The sequence below is a fragment of the Artibeus jamaicensis genome, unplaced genomic scaffold, assembly GCF_021234435.1.
Source record: "Artibeus jamaicensis isolate MK-2021 breed Jamaican fruit bat unplaced genomic scaffold, CSHL_Jam_final contig_685, whole genome shotgun sequence".
Classification (NCBI taxonomy): domain Eukaryota; kingdom Metazoa; phylum Chordata; class Mammalia; order Chiroptera; family Phyllostomidae; genus Artibeus; species Artibeus jamaicensis.
Genome location: NW_026521924.1, coordinates 16,650,612 through 16,668,815, shown reverse-complemented (window position 1 = coordinate 16,668,815; position 18,204 = coordinate 16,650,612). Strand labels below are relative to the sequence as shown.

Sequence of the window (18,204 nt, the reverse complement as noted above, 5' to 3'; positions counted from 1 at the left end):
CTTCTCAGATCCACCCCTCCTGCGTCACGGCGCCTGTCACGCGCAAGGTCCACTTTCAGGTACTGGGTACCCCACTGAGCGCCAAGCAGTGGCCCGAGCCAGGGGCCAGAGGCCTAGGGAACAGAACTTAGCGAGGAAGGAGGTGACTCCTCACCTGTGTTCTGTGTATTAAAGCCTGGTAGCCCTTGAGTTTATCATTGGGTAAGTCACTTTTTGGCCTATCATGTTCCAAATATCCAAAATGTCATTTATTATATTAATGTCTAGGTCCTTTAATCCTGTTAAGGTCCTTTTATACACTACATCAGGTTAAATCCTCACCATAAAGAAAAGAAGTATTATTTTTCCCTTTCTGCACAAAGGGAAGGGCTTTCCCACCAGCCAGTTGCCCACTGGCTACTCTTCGCAAAAAGCAGGCATAGTTACCCTGAAACCTATATAATTTTATTCACCAAGTCACCCCTATAAATTCAATAATAAAAAAAGAACAAACTGACAGCAACCAGAGGGGAATGGGGAGAGAGACAATGGGGAAGAATAGGGGAAGAGCCATCATGGAAAAAGCCAAAGGGGATGGGTAAATAAGGCGGGGGTGGGGTGAAAATGGAGACAACTAAATTTGAACAACAATAAAATAATAAATAAATTTTTAAAAATTTTAAAAAGAAAGATGGGATTGCAACCTATAAATTCCTGACTTCAGACTCAGTACTTTGAGCTACTCTGAACTATTATGCCTCCTAAGGGTTCAAACCCAGGGACTAAAATTAAAGCAAGCTCCAAATTCTATTATGTACGATGAAACCATACACAAAATTCTTTATTTAAAATTATTGATTGATTGATTTGAGAAAGAGAGACATCGGTTTGTTGTTCTACTCATTCATTCATTCATTGCTTGATTCTTGCATGCGCCCTACTGAAATTCCAACCCAAAGCCTTGGTATACAGGGCCAAGGCCCTAACCAATTGTGTTACCTGCTAGGACAACAAAGTTCTTTTACAAGCAAAAAAACTAGTATAAAATATTTGCAATTGTTCTGGCTGGTGTAGCTCAGTAAATTGAGCACTGGCCTGCAAATAGAGGTTCACTGGCTTGATTCCAGGTCAGGACACATTCCTGGGCTGCTGGTTCCATTCCAGCATACAGACAACCAATATGTTTCTCACAGTGACGTTTCTCTCTTTCACTCTCAAATCAATAAACATATTCTCAGGTGAGGATTTAAAAAAACAATAGGAGAAGTAACGCAAATTAAATCCAAGGCAAGCTGGTGGAAAGAAATAAAGATAAAATCAGAACTCAGTTGAAGGGAGAAAACAATGAGAATCGATAAAACTGAAAGTTTGATTCTTTGAAAAAATTAGTAAGATTGATAATCCTTTAGCAAGACTAACAATGAAAAAAGAGGGTACATAATGTATCAATACTAAGAGTGAGAGAACATTACTACAGACCCTACAGATAGTGAAAGGATAATGAAGAATTATCATGAGGAATTTTACGCCCATAAATTTGACAATTTAGATGAGAGTGACCAATTCCTTAGAATACATAAACTTCTCAACAAGTTGATAATTTGAATAGGCCTATTTTATTAAAAAGATTAAATTTGTAGTTAAGCCCTGGCTGGTGTGGCTCAGTGGACTGAGCGCCAGCCTGTGAACTGAAAGGTCGTGGGTTCAGTTCCTGGTCAGGGCATATACGTGGGCTGCAGGCCAGGTCCCCAGTTGGGGATGTGCAAGAGGCAACCAATTGATGTTTCTCTTGCACATCTATGTTTCTTTCTCTTTCTCTCTCCCCTCCTCTAAATAAATAAATAAATAAATAAATAAAATTTTTTTTTAGAGATTAAATTTGTAGTTAAAAATCTTCCAACAAAGAAACCTCCAGACCCAGAATGCTTCACTAGCTAATTCTACCAAATATATAAGAAGAAACAATACCAATTTTATAAAGCCTGTTCCAGGAAGTAAGAGGAAAAAGTACTTCCAATGCATTTTATGAGGCCAGCATTACCCCTATACCAAAACTACACAAAGATATTACAAGAAAACTATAGACCAATATTTCTCATGAAGACATGTGCAAAAATCCTCAACAAAACATTAACTGAATCCAACAATTTATAAAAAAGATAATACGCCAGAGTCACACTGGGATTACCTTGCAAATGCAAGGCTGGTGTAAAAACTGTTTACACAAAAGCATGTATATGATTGTTTATAGCAGCTTAGGTCAAAATTATCAAAAACTGAAAATAATGTAAATGTTCCTCATCTGTTAAGTAAATAAACTTAATGAGTACACTCATTCAAGTGAACACTATTTGGCAATAAAAAGGAACAAATTTCTTGATTCCCACAACACCACAGATAAGTATTAAAGAAGCCAGACTCAATGGGCTTTATATTCTGTGATTCCATTTGTGGGATACTATTTTTATTGTTCTAGAATATATTTTTATTTATTTAAAGATTTATTTATTTATTTTTAGAGTGAGGGGAAGGGAGGGAGAAAGTGGGAGAGAAACATCAATGTGGGATTGCCACTCACGCGCCCCCTACTGGGGACCTGGCCCCCACCCCAGGCATGTGCCCTGACTGGGAATTGAACTGGCGATTCCTTGGTTTACAGGCCTGCACTCAGTCCACTGAACCACACCAGCCAGGGCCCATTTGTAGGATATTTTTTAAAAGCCATAATTATATGAACAGAAAATAGATCTGTGGTTGCCAGATACTAGGGCACAGGGAAATTCAGAGGTTGATGGAAATATTCTGCATCTTAATTGTCATGATGTTTAGAGGATTGTATGCATTGCCAACATTTTAGAATTGTGCATTTTAAAAATGAGTGACTTTAGCCCTGGCTGGTATGGCCCAGTGGGTTGAGCTTCAGCCTCTGACTTGAAAGGTCGCTGGTTCAATTCCTGGTAAGGGCACATGCCTCCATTGCAGGCCAGGTCCCCCGGGTGGGGATGCGTGGCAACCAGTGGAGAGATATTTCTCTCCCTCTCTTTCTCTCTCCCTTCCCTTCTCTCTAAAAATGAAAATAAAATAAAAAATCTTTCTTAAAAAGTGAGTGACTTTAGGAAAATTTGTAAATTGCATTTAAAAGTGAAAAATTGAAGTATAATAAACATATATAACAAGATGTACAAATCACAAGCATACAGCTCAATCAGTTTGTTTCAGGCTTCACACCTTATAACCACCATTCATATCAATATAAAATTCATTTTTCATCACTCTAAACACTACAGAGTGTTTTTTCCAAGCAGTACCCCACCCAGAGGTCTCTACTATTCTGATATTTATCACTATAGTTATATGAATTTTTAATTGCTTTATTGAGATATGATTCATATACCATATATTCACCCATTCAAAGTGTATAATTCAAGGCTTTTTAGTATATTCATGTAACTGTGTAACCATCACCAGAATCTAACTTTATATCATTTTTTATCATCCCAGAAAGAAACCTGATACTCATTATTAGCAGTCACTTCCCACCCTGTTCTCCCCCAGCTCTTACTGCTTTTTAAAAAATCAACTTTAGCCCTGACTGGTGTGGCTCAGTAGACTGAGCGCCAGCCTGCAAACCACAGGGTAGTAGGTTCAGTTCCCAGTCAGGGCACATGCCTGGGGTGTGGGCCAGGTCCCAGGTAGGGGGTGTACAAAAGGCAACCACACATTGATCTTTCCCTCTCTTCCTCCCTCCCTTCCCCTTTCTAAAAATAAAATAAATAAAATCTTTTTTAAAAATCAACTTTATTAAGGTACACTTTATGTACAAAAAACCACATCAATTTAAAAGGCACAATTTGCTCTGGCTAATATAGCTCGGTGGATCAAGCACTGGACTGCAAACTGAAGGATCATCATTTCAATTCCCAGTCTAGGGCACATACCTGGGTTGTGGCCAGGTCCTCAGTGGGGGGCAGAACGTGAGAGGCAACTACACATTGATGTTTCTCTCCCAATCTTTCTCCTTCTTTTCCCCCCTCTCTAAAAATAAATAAATAAATAAACAAACAAATAAATAATCTTAAAAAAAAAAAAAAAAGAAAGCTTAGCCTCAGGTGACAGAATTGAATTCTGACATTCTTTTCCCAACCTCATAAAGGAACTGCAGTCTCCACAGACCTAAGGAAATTGCTCAGGGCCCTGGCTGTTTCTTGTCCAAACCAAGTAATGGTTTTTCTTTAACCATCTACAAGGAGGATAAAGATGGGTGGCAGGGAGAAATGCATTCTGCCTGCCATCTGCCCTGGCCATGCCTCTTCCGCTAATGAATGATAAACACAAGGCCCAGCCAGATGACAGTCAGTGAGGGAAAGCTAATTTAAAGGTGTATGGTCCTGTTGAGTAAATAGGAGCCTGCAATGCCGATGGCACTTTAAAAAGCCTGTCTGTACACCTGAGAAATATTTGGCATGGGTGGGACATTTCTAATAAGCAAGGTTTTCTTCTCCATAGGAGACTGAAGAGCACAAGAATTTAGAAGGGGAGATAAACAAGTAGAGTTTCTTGAACATAGGTTGTATTATTAAAATTAATTTTTGTAGCCCTGGCTTGTGTAGCTCAGTGGATTGAGCGCGGGCCTGTGAACCAGACAGTCGCGGTTCAATTCCTAGTGAGGGCACATACCAAGGTTGCAGATCAGTTCCCTGCAGGCCAGTTCCCAGCAGGGGACCCATGAAAGGCAACCATACATTGATGTTTCTCTCCCTCTCTCCTTCCCTTCCCCTCTAAAGATAAATAAATAAAATCTTTAAAAAAATAAAATTAATTTTTGTTTATGATTATGAAGCAAATGTGAGCATACTGATGAGGAGGAATTTGTATACTATGCAATAAGATTAGGTAGAAAATGAAACCCTGGCTGGGTACTTCAGTTGGTTAGAGCATCATCCTGATATGCCAAGGTTGCAGGTTCAATCACTGGTGATGGCACATTTAAGAATCAACCAATGAGCCCTGACTGATGTGGCTCAGTGGATTAAGGGTTCTTGCAAACCGAAAGGTCAGCCATTCTCTTCCCAGTCAGGGCACATGCCTGGGTTGCAGGCCAGTTCCCAGCAGGGGGGTGCACGAGAGGCAACCACACATTACTATTTCTCTCCCTCTCTCCTTCCCTTTCCCTCTAAAGATAAATAAATAAAATCTTTAAAAAATTAAACAAAACATTTTTAAAGAAAAAAATCAGTCCATGAATGCATTAAATAAGTAGAAAAACAAATCAGTGTTTCCCTCCCTCTTTCTCTAAAATCAATTTTAAAAAAAATGAAAACCACTCTTAATTTCTGACACTGAGGGAAAAAATGCTGTCACCATTTTATTCTATATCCTTATCAACTAATTTTTAACTATTTTTATTTATCGTATTTACATAATTGAGATCATACTGACAGTACATTTCTGCAGTCTGCCTTTTTTCTTTTTTATTATTATATACATCAGCATTTTTTGATGTCACTAAGAATTATTCATAAATGTCACTTCAGTGATGGTCACATGACACTCCACTTTCGGTAGAATCTGATATGAAGTCATTAGGGCTGCCTTTTCTTTTTTGTTATCATTATGCCTTATTGAATGAACATCACTGTGCATCACATTTTTCTATTTTCTGATTCCGACAGTAGTTTTCAAAATAGTATCATTAGCAGTGAAATGGCACTAGAATGTTATCAGCAATTGGACTTCTGTTCAGCAACCTCAATACTTGAGTTCTGGCTAAGAAAGAGTTCAGAAACGAGACTGAAATACAAGCAAAAGTTTATTTAGAAAGACACAGAGGTAGAAGACATGAGCCATGGAAAAAGTGATCCAGCTGGGCTGTGTGGGCTCAGGAAACACGTTACAGAGAGAAGGGCCCTTGGAGCTCAGGGAAAAGAAAGGCAGAGAGAAAGTACCTGGGGGAACGTAAGGGGGAGAGGTGAGAGCATGCTCCAGAGAGTGTGTGCATCCAGGCAAAGGAGGAGGTGGGGAAGAACATAGGCATATGAGGAGAGAGAGAGAGAAAGTGGGAGCTGCACTGAGTCCCCATCCTAAGGGGTTTTACCTGGAAATCTCAGTAGAGAATCCCAATAGACTATTCATCAGCTTTCTAGGTGTGTCCTTTAAGGGTTGAGGTCCTGGTCTCCACTGATTGGTCCTTGCCAGGGCAGGGCATTAGTCAGCAAAGCTAGTCCTGATATCAACCATGATATCCCCCACCTGGTCTTGCTACTTCTCTGAGTCTGGAGCTAAAACACAACTGAGGCTAGATTATCTCTAGGGCTTAATGCTAAGGGAGTGGTCATGCAAGAGAGTCCCATGAGGCTACTCTCCAGCTCCCTTGTTCCAATTCTCAGAGAATCTTACCATAGGACTAGGGATAAGAAAGATCAGAGGGTCTAAACCACATGACCAGTGATATGATAGGAGAGGAAAGGTCACCCTGGGCGTGAGGTTCCACCCTACAATTATCTGTTGCTAGGCACTTGAGGCTTTCTGCTCTCTCGACCTTCAGTACCTGGCCTATGGATGCTATGCTGCTCATGCCTGTCTAACTGCCTACTACAGTATCACTGGTTCAAATTACAGCAATATTTTTGCCTTTACTAAATCATATTTCCACCAGTGCTGGTTAAGTACGCCCACCTGGTAACACCCTTAACAATGTGTGTTCAAATTATTTTACAACATTTTCAAATTTATGGGTGAAAATGTGGGACATTGCTAATGGCCAGTGTTGCTCCCTGTTAGGTAACTAAATTCGTGAGCCTTAGAAGTACCCAAGAGGAGAAGAGGGTGTCAGGCCGAAGCAGTGGACCTTCTGCCAGCAGATAACAGTACAGAGGCTTACTCCTCTCAACCCCCACACCCAGTCATCTCAGTGACCTCAGTGACAGTGCCCTGGGAATCCTCGTCTTCCTCCTCGTATTGACTTCCAAGCTCCCAGGTGAGGTTCTCATCACTTCTTTGTTTTTTTGGTCTCCTTTTAGATGTTTCATTATGAAATCTGTCATACCTGCAGAAATGTACACTATACTTTTGTAACAGTCTCCTAATTGGCTTCCCTGCCTGTAAGGTCTCACTTCACTAACTGTCCTCTGCCGTCAGAGGATCCAACCACAACTCACCTCTGACTTGTTTCCCTGCCGACTCTCCAGCCACCTTTAAAAATCCTAACTGGCTCCTATTTCTTGATAGAAACTACTTAAACGCATCATGGTATTCAAAGCTATACACACTCTCACCTTGCCTTCTGCCTGCCCTGCCTTTCTGTCCAGTTACACAGAAATACTTCACAAAATGGCCCCAGCTGGCTGGCTCAGTTGGTTAGAGCGTCATCCCTATACCCCAAGGTTGCAGGTTCGATCCCTGGTCAAGGCACATGTAAGAAGTGATGATTTAAGGCATAAATAAGTGGAACAAATTGATGTTTATGTCTCTCTCTCTCAAAATCAATAAAAAAAAAAATTGAAAAGAAATACTTGAGCCCTGGCTGGTGGAGCTCTGTGGATTGAGCACAGGCCTGCGAACTGAAGGATCGCAGTTTGATTCCCAGTCAGGGCACATGCCTGGGTTGCAGGCCAGTTCCCAGCAGGGGGCCCACGAAAGGCAACCATACATTGATATTTCTCTCCCTCTCTCCTTCCCTTCCCCTCTAAAGATAAATAAATTAAAAAATCCTTAAAAAAAAAAAGAGAAATACTTCACAAGAGCTACTTTAAATGTTTCCTATATGCCACGTACATACACAAAGCTCAAAGCATAACTAGCAGTCCTGCCAGGTTTAGTTCTATCATATCATCCCTTTTCACAAATGAGAAGACTGAGGCTCACAAAAGTTGAGTGATTATTCCCAGTGCACCCAGCTGATAAGTGACTGATTCTATTGAACCTGTGTTTTGAACCCCAGGTTACCACACTTGGTCTTTTCCAGATAACACTCTGTCCTCTAGGCCTTTGCCCAAACTGGTCTCTGGGCCTTCTTTAGGCCAGAAACAGACCTTAAAGTCCTACCCACCTGTTATCATGTTCTTCCACCTGTGTTTCATCAAATACCCTGGGCCTTTCAGACAATACAAGTTCCCTTGTACTGAACACAAAACCCCCACTGGAACACAGATTTAAACCTTCCATATAGACTGTGTGTTCCTCAGTGCCAGGGCTCTTTTCTTATTTACTTCTTATTTATATCCTGGGTCTTTGGGCCCAGGATGGTGTCTGATGAGGAAGTACCACTCAGGAGAGTCTAGCCTGACTCAGTCAGAACTGTCTCCCTTTCCAGCTTGTGTTTGTGTATCCTCTCAGTTGCTCAACAAACATTTGATAGTATTGATGGTAGACTAGGTCTCAGATTGTATTGCTTCCTGCCTAAAATCCTCTTGAACTCATACTCTGATGGTGGGAGTATAAGTGGTACAACCACTTTGGAAAACAGTATCTACTAAAGCCAAACACATGACAGTTCTATGACCCAGCATTTCCATGCCTGGGCAAATACTGGAAAGGAATGCTACCATATGTGCGTGAAAGCACATGTATACAATTATGTATAGGAGCTGAGGAGCAAGTGAAGATAGGGGATACATAAAATGGAGTCACTTTAACCAAGCTGCTAAAATTATCAACATCTGAAGGTTGAGGCATGAGGAAAGACTCTATTCTTGTTCTAACTAGCCTGGGAACTTAAACTTTTGAACTTCCCTATCCTGCATCAATGCCTAGATATACATCTGGACATACACCAGACCTCCAGATAACCCTCTGATTACCCGCTGAAGGATGCAGGTATCCAGGTCAAAGGACATCATCCACCTGACCTCTACTATCCAGACCACTGGATGTGACCAGACCACCTGGCATTTATCTTCCAGACTGCCTGACATCTGACAGATAACCATCCTGGACCAACCCTAGGGCTAAGAATGCAAGACTAATTTTTTTAGAATGAACTTCTGACTGTAAGAACTCTTTTCTTTCCTCTTTGGAACACTTCTGGGTTTTTGTCTATCTGTTTTCCCAGTTTGTAAACTCTAAGACCCTTGAATAAATCTTTATCACTTGTTTCTAGCCAAAGCCTCCATACTCTTTTAAGTTCATTCCCCATAGCATTATTTAGAGAAGCCCAAACCAGAAAGTTCCCAAGTGTCTGTCAACAGGAGAAGGATAAGTTGTGATATATTCATACAGTGAAATACTACACAGCAGTGAAAATTAATGAACTGTACAGACAATAGAGATGAATCTCATATGGTAAGTGAAAGATGCCAGACTCAAGAGTATATACAAACTCTACTTATATGTAAATTCCACCCTGACCCCAGTGACTTAGTCAGTTAGGCTTTGTCCTGCAAAGCAAAAGGTTGCCAGTTCCATTCCCAGTTTGGTCACATGCCTGGTTGTGGGTTCAGTCCCCAATCAGGGTGCATAACAGGGGTGACCCACTGATGTTTCTCTCTCAGATGGATGTTTCTCTCCCTCCCTCCCTTTCCCTCTCTCTAAAAATAAACAAACAGGAGAGAACCATGTGCTTTTGGCCAGAGTGGGGGGACCACCTCCCCCCAACTCCCCCCCCCCCCCCGCAGCCATGAGAAGAATCATCACAAGGCTTTAGCAGAGAACCACCACGAGGCTTTGGCAGAGAATCAACACATGGCTTTCTATTTCTTTTCCTGAGATACGATACCTTGGACTGGGCAAAGGGGGGAAAGAAGGACTGTGTGTGTTTGTGGGTGTTTTAAGGAACTTTGGGATTTTGATGAAGACAGTAAGTCATTACTCTTAAATCTGGGTAACTTGAATAATTCCTTTCCTTTTCAAAAAATAATAAATAGATAAATAAAATCCTTTTTAAAAATTCATTTATCTTTAGAGGGGAAGGGAAGGAGAGAGGGAGAAAAATATCAATGTATGGTTGCCTCTCTGTGTCCCCTGCTGGGAACTGGCCTGCAAGCCAGGCATGTGCCCTGAGAATCAAACTAAAATCCTTTTTTTAAAAGAAGTCAATATAGTAGGATTTGGACAGGTTGGGATCCATTTGGTTAGAGCATTCTCCCAATACACAAAGGTTGTGGGTTCAATCCCTGGGCACATACAAAAATCAACCAATGAGTAAATGGATAAGTGGAACAACAAATTGATTTCACTCTCTCTCTCCCTTCCCACCCACCCCCTCAATCAATAATTTTTTTTTTTTAAAGTTCAGCCTCGGCTGGTGTAGGTCAGTGGATTGAGCGCTGGTCTGATAACCAAAGAGTTGCCGGTTTTATTCCCGGTCAGGGCACATGCCTGGGTTACAGGCCAGGTCCCCAGTAGGGGGCTTGAGAGAGGCAACCACACATTGAGATTTCCCTCTCTACTCTCTTTTTAAAGATAAATAAAAATTTTTTTTTAAAGTTCACGTTTAGAGATGTCAGTAGACCAGCAATTTTCAACATTTTTCATCTTATAGCACACATAAATCTAATTAAAATTCTGCAGTACACCAACAAATACATTTTGTAGCCAATCTGACCCCCCAAAATAGTTATAATTTTGATTCATTTACACCTATTATGTTGACCGTTGCCATTTTTTAAAATTTGACCATCTCAGAGAAAAGAGGTCAGTGGCCCTGACTAAATAATCAGGTAGGGCATGTTTTAAAAATTCTTTCAACACACTGGTTAGAAATCGATACAATAGACCGTCATATGGTGATGCTTTCCATTTCTTGCTGTGGTTGTTAAAACTCCAGAGGTAAGGGCCCTGGCTAGGTACTCAGTTGGTTAGAACGTCATCCCAGTGTACCAAGGTTGCAACTTCCATGTCAGGTCAGGGAACATATAAGAAACAACCAATGAATGCATAGATAGGAGAAGCAACAAATCGAAGTTTCTCTCTCTCTCCCCCCTGCTCCTCCTCTCTCTCCAAAATCAGAAATTTAAAAAACTTGTTTAAATAAGTGAAACAACAAATCGATGTTTCCCTCCCTCCCTTTCTCTCTCTCTCAAATTAATTTTTAAAAAACCAGAAAAACCCAAAACTCCAGAGGTAAGGTTGGTGCAAGATTGTTGCATATAGTCTGAAATCGTCAGCATATGACCCATTTACTTACTCCTTTCATCCTCCAGTGTGGCTGAGGCCTTGGCATTAAGAGGTTGCTGAGGCTCCCCTCCCCTCCATGCTGGGCCTCCTATCTGGAACACCTTCTCCAGGTGTCAGCTGTGCTGGAAACTGCTCATCCCAGGCCCAGACACGTTGTGTGACCTTAAACTGCCTCTGGGCCCTTATCCACATCCGGGCCCTGGGAAGCTCCTGCTGGTGGCTGGGACAGAGTTGGGTGCAGCTGTTTGCTTTACAACACAATTGCGCCCACCCTCTAGGTGCCTCAGGGCACAGCTCCACACCTGTTTTCCACCCTCGGGTCCAGGTGCAGAGAACAAAAGAACACCCACTCACCAAGGTCATTACCTTGACGGGGGTGGGGAGAAAGACTGCAGAAGGGAGGGAAAGGAAGAGAAGCTCAAGGGAATACAGGGTTTGAATCAGCATAGTCTGATACAAATTTCTTGGATAATGGGCTTTTTCTATACTTGTGCTTCTCAGTGCGACAGACAGCAGAACATAGCCAGTAGCTATTGAGCATGTAAGATGTGGTTGGTGTTTTACTGAAGAACAAAATTCTAATATAATTTATTTCATAGTTATATAGCCACATGCACCTAGTGGCTGCTTTGTTGGACAGCACATGTGGCTGCTTTGTTGGACAGTATGAGTTGCCTCTGGAGCACATTAGGAAGCTGATAATATGCTCAATAACAGTTATCATCTGTTGAGCACATATTTTGTGCCAGGTACACTGCATGAGTTTTCCTATTTATTCTCCACAACCACTCTAGAGGAAAGGTGTTATCTTCCCCATTTACAGGTGACGAAACTGAGGATCTGAGTGGCAAAGTAACTTGGCCAAACTCCCAGAATAAGGGAGTGCTGGAAGCTGAAAGGGAACATCCAAAATCACATTTCAAAACCCCAATCAAATAAAATAAACCCAAGGAACCCTGCAGGCTTTGCGGCATCTAGCTCCCTTACAAATGAATGAAGTGTTCAAATTGCTAAAGGAATGCAAATCAGCTTATGTTTGGGGGACAAAAGCTCAGACCCTCTGGTCACACCCAGAGCCTTTCTAGGTTGTGGGTGAGTGGGGGGTAGTGGCTGACTGACAAGGAGGGACCTGGGAGGAAAGGGCTTTGGGTGGGGGTAGGGCCGGCCAGCTGGTGTCGGCAACCCAGGATATCAGCTGGCTAGCGGGCTGGCGGGCTTAAACAATGAGCAGGAGGCCTGGTCAGAATCCTCTTCCCTCCACACCCGGTCCTCTCTGTGCACCCTGGCCAGCTGCCGTGGTTATCTTCTGTGGTCTCGGCTGAGGCCTGTGGGGAGCATAATAGCCTGGGGGGCTGGTGGAAGATGCTGGGGAGGTCTGTTTGGAGTGACCTAGGTTAGGAGACAGGGGAAGTTATGAGATTTCTGGAAGTCTCCTAGGTGCAGACTTTGAGCTGGGGGATTTGCATATGTCCTTCAGTTTCCTCTTCCCCAAATCCCCCCGGTGATAATAATAATGATCATTGTTAACAATAGTAACCAAGTGGTTCCTGCTGAGCTGGCCTGGCTGGAGCTGAAGGCTTTATCTTCGTTAATCCTCTACACTGTTTTAAGAACCAAGGACTTTTCTTATTTCCTTTTTCCTCTGGTGGAGCCAAAGGCTCAGAGTGGTCAAGTGACTTGACGGACATTACAGACTAGAGAGCAAATGTCCCTTCCTCACCTGAGTTTCTCAGTCTTTCTACTTAAAACCTTATTTCAGGATTTTTCTAATTTAGAGGTGTTTACACTTTTTAACTGTTGAAAAGATTAACGTAAAAGATGTTGTTTGTGACATGAGAAACATTAAACTCGAGTTTTACCATTTGAGACACAGCCATGCTTATTTACACATTGTCTATGGCTGATCACTCCGACAGCGGGCACCCTCAGCTTTAGTATCTGTCCATTTGTAGGAAAAATTTCCTCACCCCTACCCTCTCTCTTAACCCTGGAGATGGCTTCCTGGGGGAGGCTGGGGATCCAAACTCACAGTCCCCTGAGAGTCCGCCTCCCTCTGGCATCCTCTGACCCTTGGCAGCTCTTTTCCCTAGCAGGTTCTTACCCGTCCTGCCAGCAGGAATATAGTATGGCGTTCACACATTCATTCCACGAATTGGTCTGGAGCATCTAGGGTGTACCAGACACTGTTCTAGGCATGAGGTATGAAGCAGATGTGGTCCTTATCTGCAGATATCAATCAAATCCCTAAACACAAGAGGTACAGAGATCTGTGAATAGAATTCTTCGAAGTTATAGAGCATTTGACAGGGGAGCCAAGTTAATCTGACTATCAAAGAGCGTTTCCTGCAGGAGTTGGTGGTAATATTTGAGGTGTGAAAGATTAGTAGGTTCCAGGTCCTAGGATGCCATCTTTAGACTCAACCCCGCCACCCCTCTCCATTTTCATTCCTTTCCCTCTTCTAGGAGCCTAGGACTTGACTCAGAGGAGGCCTCCGTCTTTGGGGGGAGGCACTCACTCCCCTCTCCATCACTGAGTTGGAGCATTGAGACAGCATGCCAGAGAAGGTCGGTGAATACGTTTGCAGTCACTATTTTAAAAGTGATTTAAAAAAAAAGATAAAAAGGATTATATGGTGCCTTTATGTAATAATTGCAACACTTTATTCATTCAGCAGTTCATTCATTTATAAATATTCAACAAATATTTCTTATCTGCTGTATGACAAGCACTGTTCCAGCCCTGGGGGTACAGCAGTGAGCAAGGTTGATAAAAATCCCTGCCCTGATGGAGCTCCTTACATTTCTAGTGCAGGAGATGGTAAGTAATGTATTTGATATGATGTGGTGATCTCCATGGAGAAAAATAAAGCAGGGGAGGGTGGCAGACAGACAATGTGAAATAGGGAGGTGAGGATGAGGAGGCGACAGTTTGAGCAGAGAGCTAAGGGGCCCATGCAGCCATCTGGGGGAGGCATTCATTGCTGGAACACCAAGATGCCATGAAATTCAAATCAATAGCATTCTCAAGTTATAAAATTCTAAGTAATAGAATTCTGGGGCCATGTAATGCTAATCAATACTTCTCTGGTGCCATAAAATTCCAATCAATAGGATTCTCTGGTTGTGAATTCTAACTAACAGAAGTCTGAAGCTATGACAGTCTAATTCATCAGGAAGGGTCCCTGTGAAAGCAGCTGGGGAGAAAAATTCTCAGTGTTCAGTGGGAGGTACCCAGGTAAGGAAGGAAGAATGGCCAGGAGAAGGAACAAGTAGAATGTACAAGATCCCGTGGAAGGAGGGTGGAGAGGTTGGGAGCAGAAGCCTGACCTTCACCCAGCCATTCAGTTGGTAAGACACCCTATTTCAAAAGGATCCACTTCTCTACCTCTGAGTGATAACACCACGGTTTCAACAGCAGAGAGGATGGTGAAAATACGGTGCTCAGAGGCACATCTGGGCTGAGCCGGGCCCGGTTTCCAGGTCTCCCTCCAATGAGACCTGTGGCCTCTGTAGTCCCCCGCCTGCGGCATGGAATCAGAGGGCTCTGGAGTGACTGTGTCTGGGCCTCAGCTCTCCCTCTTCCCCTTCCGAGTTTTAGTCATAATATGATATTGTCCTTCTCCCTACCCCCACTTTTATTATTCATTGCTCCTCTCAATATTATTATTAATAATAGCAATGGCTGAAAGAGAGGTACTTGCCAAGGTGAGCAAAGTGTTTGCCTAAACAAATTGGTTTGCAAGAATTCACCAATTCACCCTTCAGGGCCCTGGCTGGGTAGCTCAGATGGTCAGAGTGTTGTCCCGATACACCAAGGTTGTGGGTTTGATCCCCAGTTAAGGCACAAACAAGAAGCAACCAATGAATGTATAAGTGGAACAACAAACTGATGATGTTTTCCTCCCTCTAAACAAACACACAAACAAAAATTTCCCAAGGCAAATAGTGAAGTTATTTATTGGTTTACAGGTTTATCTTCCCTCTTCCCGAGCAAGAATTTCCTGGAACAAAAAATCAAGTCGTGTTGACATAGTGGGGGGGACTCAATTCTGAGACCCAATCGTTGAGTATCATTCAGGAAGATGGTCTAGGTTCTTATGTTTACTCAGTCCCCTGCTAAACACCCTGCTCGTGGGCACTTAGGTTATTGCCAGTGTTTCCCTATCACACAGTATTGCAATGACACCTCAAGCATGTGCCTGAGCATTTCTCTGGAGTCCCCGCCTAGAAGTAGAATTGCTAGGTAGCAAGATGTGAGCATCTGTAATTTCCTAGAGTCCTGTATTCTTTCTAGCCCACCTCCCAGACTCCCAGAAGAGGAAAATTTCCCTCCAGGTCCACCAGAGCAGACAGCAGGAACTGCCAGGGCTTTGCCCACAACGGCTGCCTGCCCACCCGCCTGCCCTCCCTTGTTCTGGTAGATTAACAGTGACCTGTGACCCTGACAGGCTGGCCACACTCCTGGCCAATTTCAGCCTGTCAAAAGGCGTCCCCAGGGGTGGTCAGGGCTCAGGGATGTGCTGGCCAGATGGGCCTGGGAGGTCTTGGGTTAGCTTATCCCAGGAGGCAGAGCAGGTGGGCAGCCTCCAGCAGCCCCACCCCATTTGCCCATCATGCATCACTGGGCTGTAGCTGGAGCCAGATGGTGGGGATGGGGCAGCCTTGCAGCTTCTGGCCTGACAAAGGATCCTCTATGCTGCCTCCCCACCCTGACCAGCTTGGCTAGTCTAGTCTCTGACTGCCCAGTCACTCAGCCCTGGCCTGCCTTGCCCTGGGTAGCCTGTCTGCCAAGGCTGTCCCTCCCACCATCCAAGGCAATGTTCCTAGACAGCCTTGGACTTGGAAACCCACTTATCCACTTGAAAGTGGGCAGGGATGACTAAGGCAGTATCACTCCATGGTTGTAATGGATCAGAGATTCAAATACATTGATGAGATCAAGTGCAACAGGCCAGGAAGGACTGTGGCAAACCGGTGTCTGGCAAACAGTGAGCACTCATCAATGAACAGTCCCTGTGATTACTACAGGTGGGGAAACTGAGGCCTAGAGAGGAGAATGCTTGCAGAAGAGTGTCATGGTTTAGAAGAGTACATTTGAGAGTCAGGTCCACAAGAATTAACTGCAGATCTGCTACAGAGAGTAAATCCTTGGGCAGATCACCTAAGCTCTCATTCCTCATCTGAAACAGGGCTAATTAAATCTTTATCACAGAAAATAGTTCCAAGAGAGAGGTAAGATAATGCTGGATAAGGAGTTAGCCCTTAGGACAGGAGCTAACCTCATTATTATTCTGGAATCCCCAAAGAGGTTGGAGGAACTGCTGGAGATAAGAAAGCCTCCAGACTGGGAGGGTAGAATCCCTGGGCATTAGTGGACTGGTTCAGGCCTGGCGTCCTCCCCAAGGACTCTACCAGATACAATTGTGTAACCATCTTCGAGGTACTGTGATTCAGTTTCCTTATCTGTAAAATGGGTTCAATAATAGTAGTTACCTCATAGGATGCTATAAGGATTAAGTAAGTTTTCCCCTGGAAAGTTTATGGACCATACTCAATAAGTATTAGTCATTATGGGAAGGTGAAGGGTGGAGCTTGGAGAAGGTTCCTGTTACGGAGTTCTTGGGAGTGGGCCCCGGACGCCCCTAATTGCTACCTAGACTCTCCTATCTAGACTGGGCTTTGGAATGTCTCCAAGTCAGATCTGTCTTCAGGTGTAGCTTTAGGGAAGGGCTGCCCTGGATGGCTAGGAGTCCTGGGTTCCCTTCTAGGTGCTGCCTCTATTTTGCTCTGTGACTCCAGGTCTCTGGGAAATGGACCATTTGGTCTCCATCATTTCTCAGGAGTCAGGCTTCTCTGACATGGACAAGAGCATGAGAGAGGGAAGGCTGGGGGGAGGGAAGTGAGCTGGGGTGAACCAGAGCTACAGCTAGGCCAGCTCCTGCGGGAGTGACTCCAGCAGTACCACCCCACACACAGGGCCTGGGAACTTTTCAATTGACTCCTTGATGCCAAGTGAAGTCTATTAATATCAAAGTAATGAGGTAATTACTGTGATTAGGAAAAATTACTAGTGAATGCTTTTGAGGGAATTTCAGAGCAGAGAGGAGGGTGAGTGAAACATCTGTGAGGAAAGGAATAAAGGGTCGTTTTAGATGCAATGTGAGGGTGGGTGAGCTCTGAGCCCAGGGGTGTCCCCTCCACAGCTTGGGACTCCTGCAGTGAGTGATCGGTGGTGTGTGTGTGTGTTGGGTGGGGATTGAGAGAGGAACCAGAGTGTGGGGTTTTCAGGCCCTAGGATTAGCCTAGCAGACACCAGGGTGAAGGACAAACACTGGAACCAGAGCTCGATCCGTCCCCTTTTCATACTCCAGCCTGCAACCTCTCCACTCCCAGAGCCACACCAGTCTTGAGGAAATTGGGATTAAAGGCCCCTGAACCAGAGATGCTGGAAGAGCTGAGAAGCAGAGGTTGTCAAAATGTATTCTTGGAGCACAACATCATCGTCATCTGGGAACCTGCTAAAAAATGCAAATTCTGGGTCAGGAACTCTGGGATGGGACTCAGCAGACCTTTTTTTTTTTTTTTTTTTTTTTAAAGATTTTATTTATTTATCTTTAGAGGGGAAGGGAAGGAGAGAGGGAGAGAAACATCAATGTATGGTTGCCTTTCGTGCGTCCCCTGCTGGGAACTGGCCTGCAGGGAACCTGCCTGCAACCCTGGCATGTGCCCTGACTGGGAATCGAACCTCAGCAGACTTTTTTAACAAGCCCCTAAAAGAGGTGTGAAATGGTAGGCAGGGATGGCCTGGGAAGTGGAGATGGAGATTGCTTTTAGGAGGTTGAATCCATGGAAGTACACCAGGGTGTGTGTGGAAGATCACGTGGGAGGAGTAGTTGCAGTAATAATAATAACAGTAATAATAACTGAACATGTATTATGCCCACTCGCTCTTTAGTAATGGTGCTGAGCGCTTTCTAGGTCTTATCTCATTTCCTCCTCATGCCAGCCTTAACAGGTATGTACCATCATGATCCTGATTTTTCAGATAGGAAACTGAAAAACAGAGAGGCCGAACGGCCAAGGCCACATAGCTGGTAGGTTGTGAAGCATCTT

The 18,204-nt window shown here is 43.7% G+C and overlaps 1 long non-coding RNA gene across 1 annotated transcript; it reads left to right on the top strand.

Annotated features, from left to right (window-relative positions):
- The first annotated feature begins 90 nt into the window (after positions 1-90).
- On the top strand, positions 91-13,638 carry LOC128628286 (uncharacterized). Its single transcript, XR_008392617.1, has 3 exons — positions 91-201; positions 6,760-6,955; positions 13,555-13,638. It is a non-coding gene; the product is annotated as an uncharacterized LOC128628286 (long non-coding RNA).
- The last annotated feature ends 4,566 nt before the right edge of the window (positions 13,639-18,204 follow it).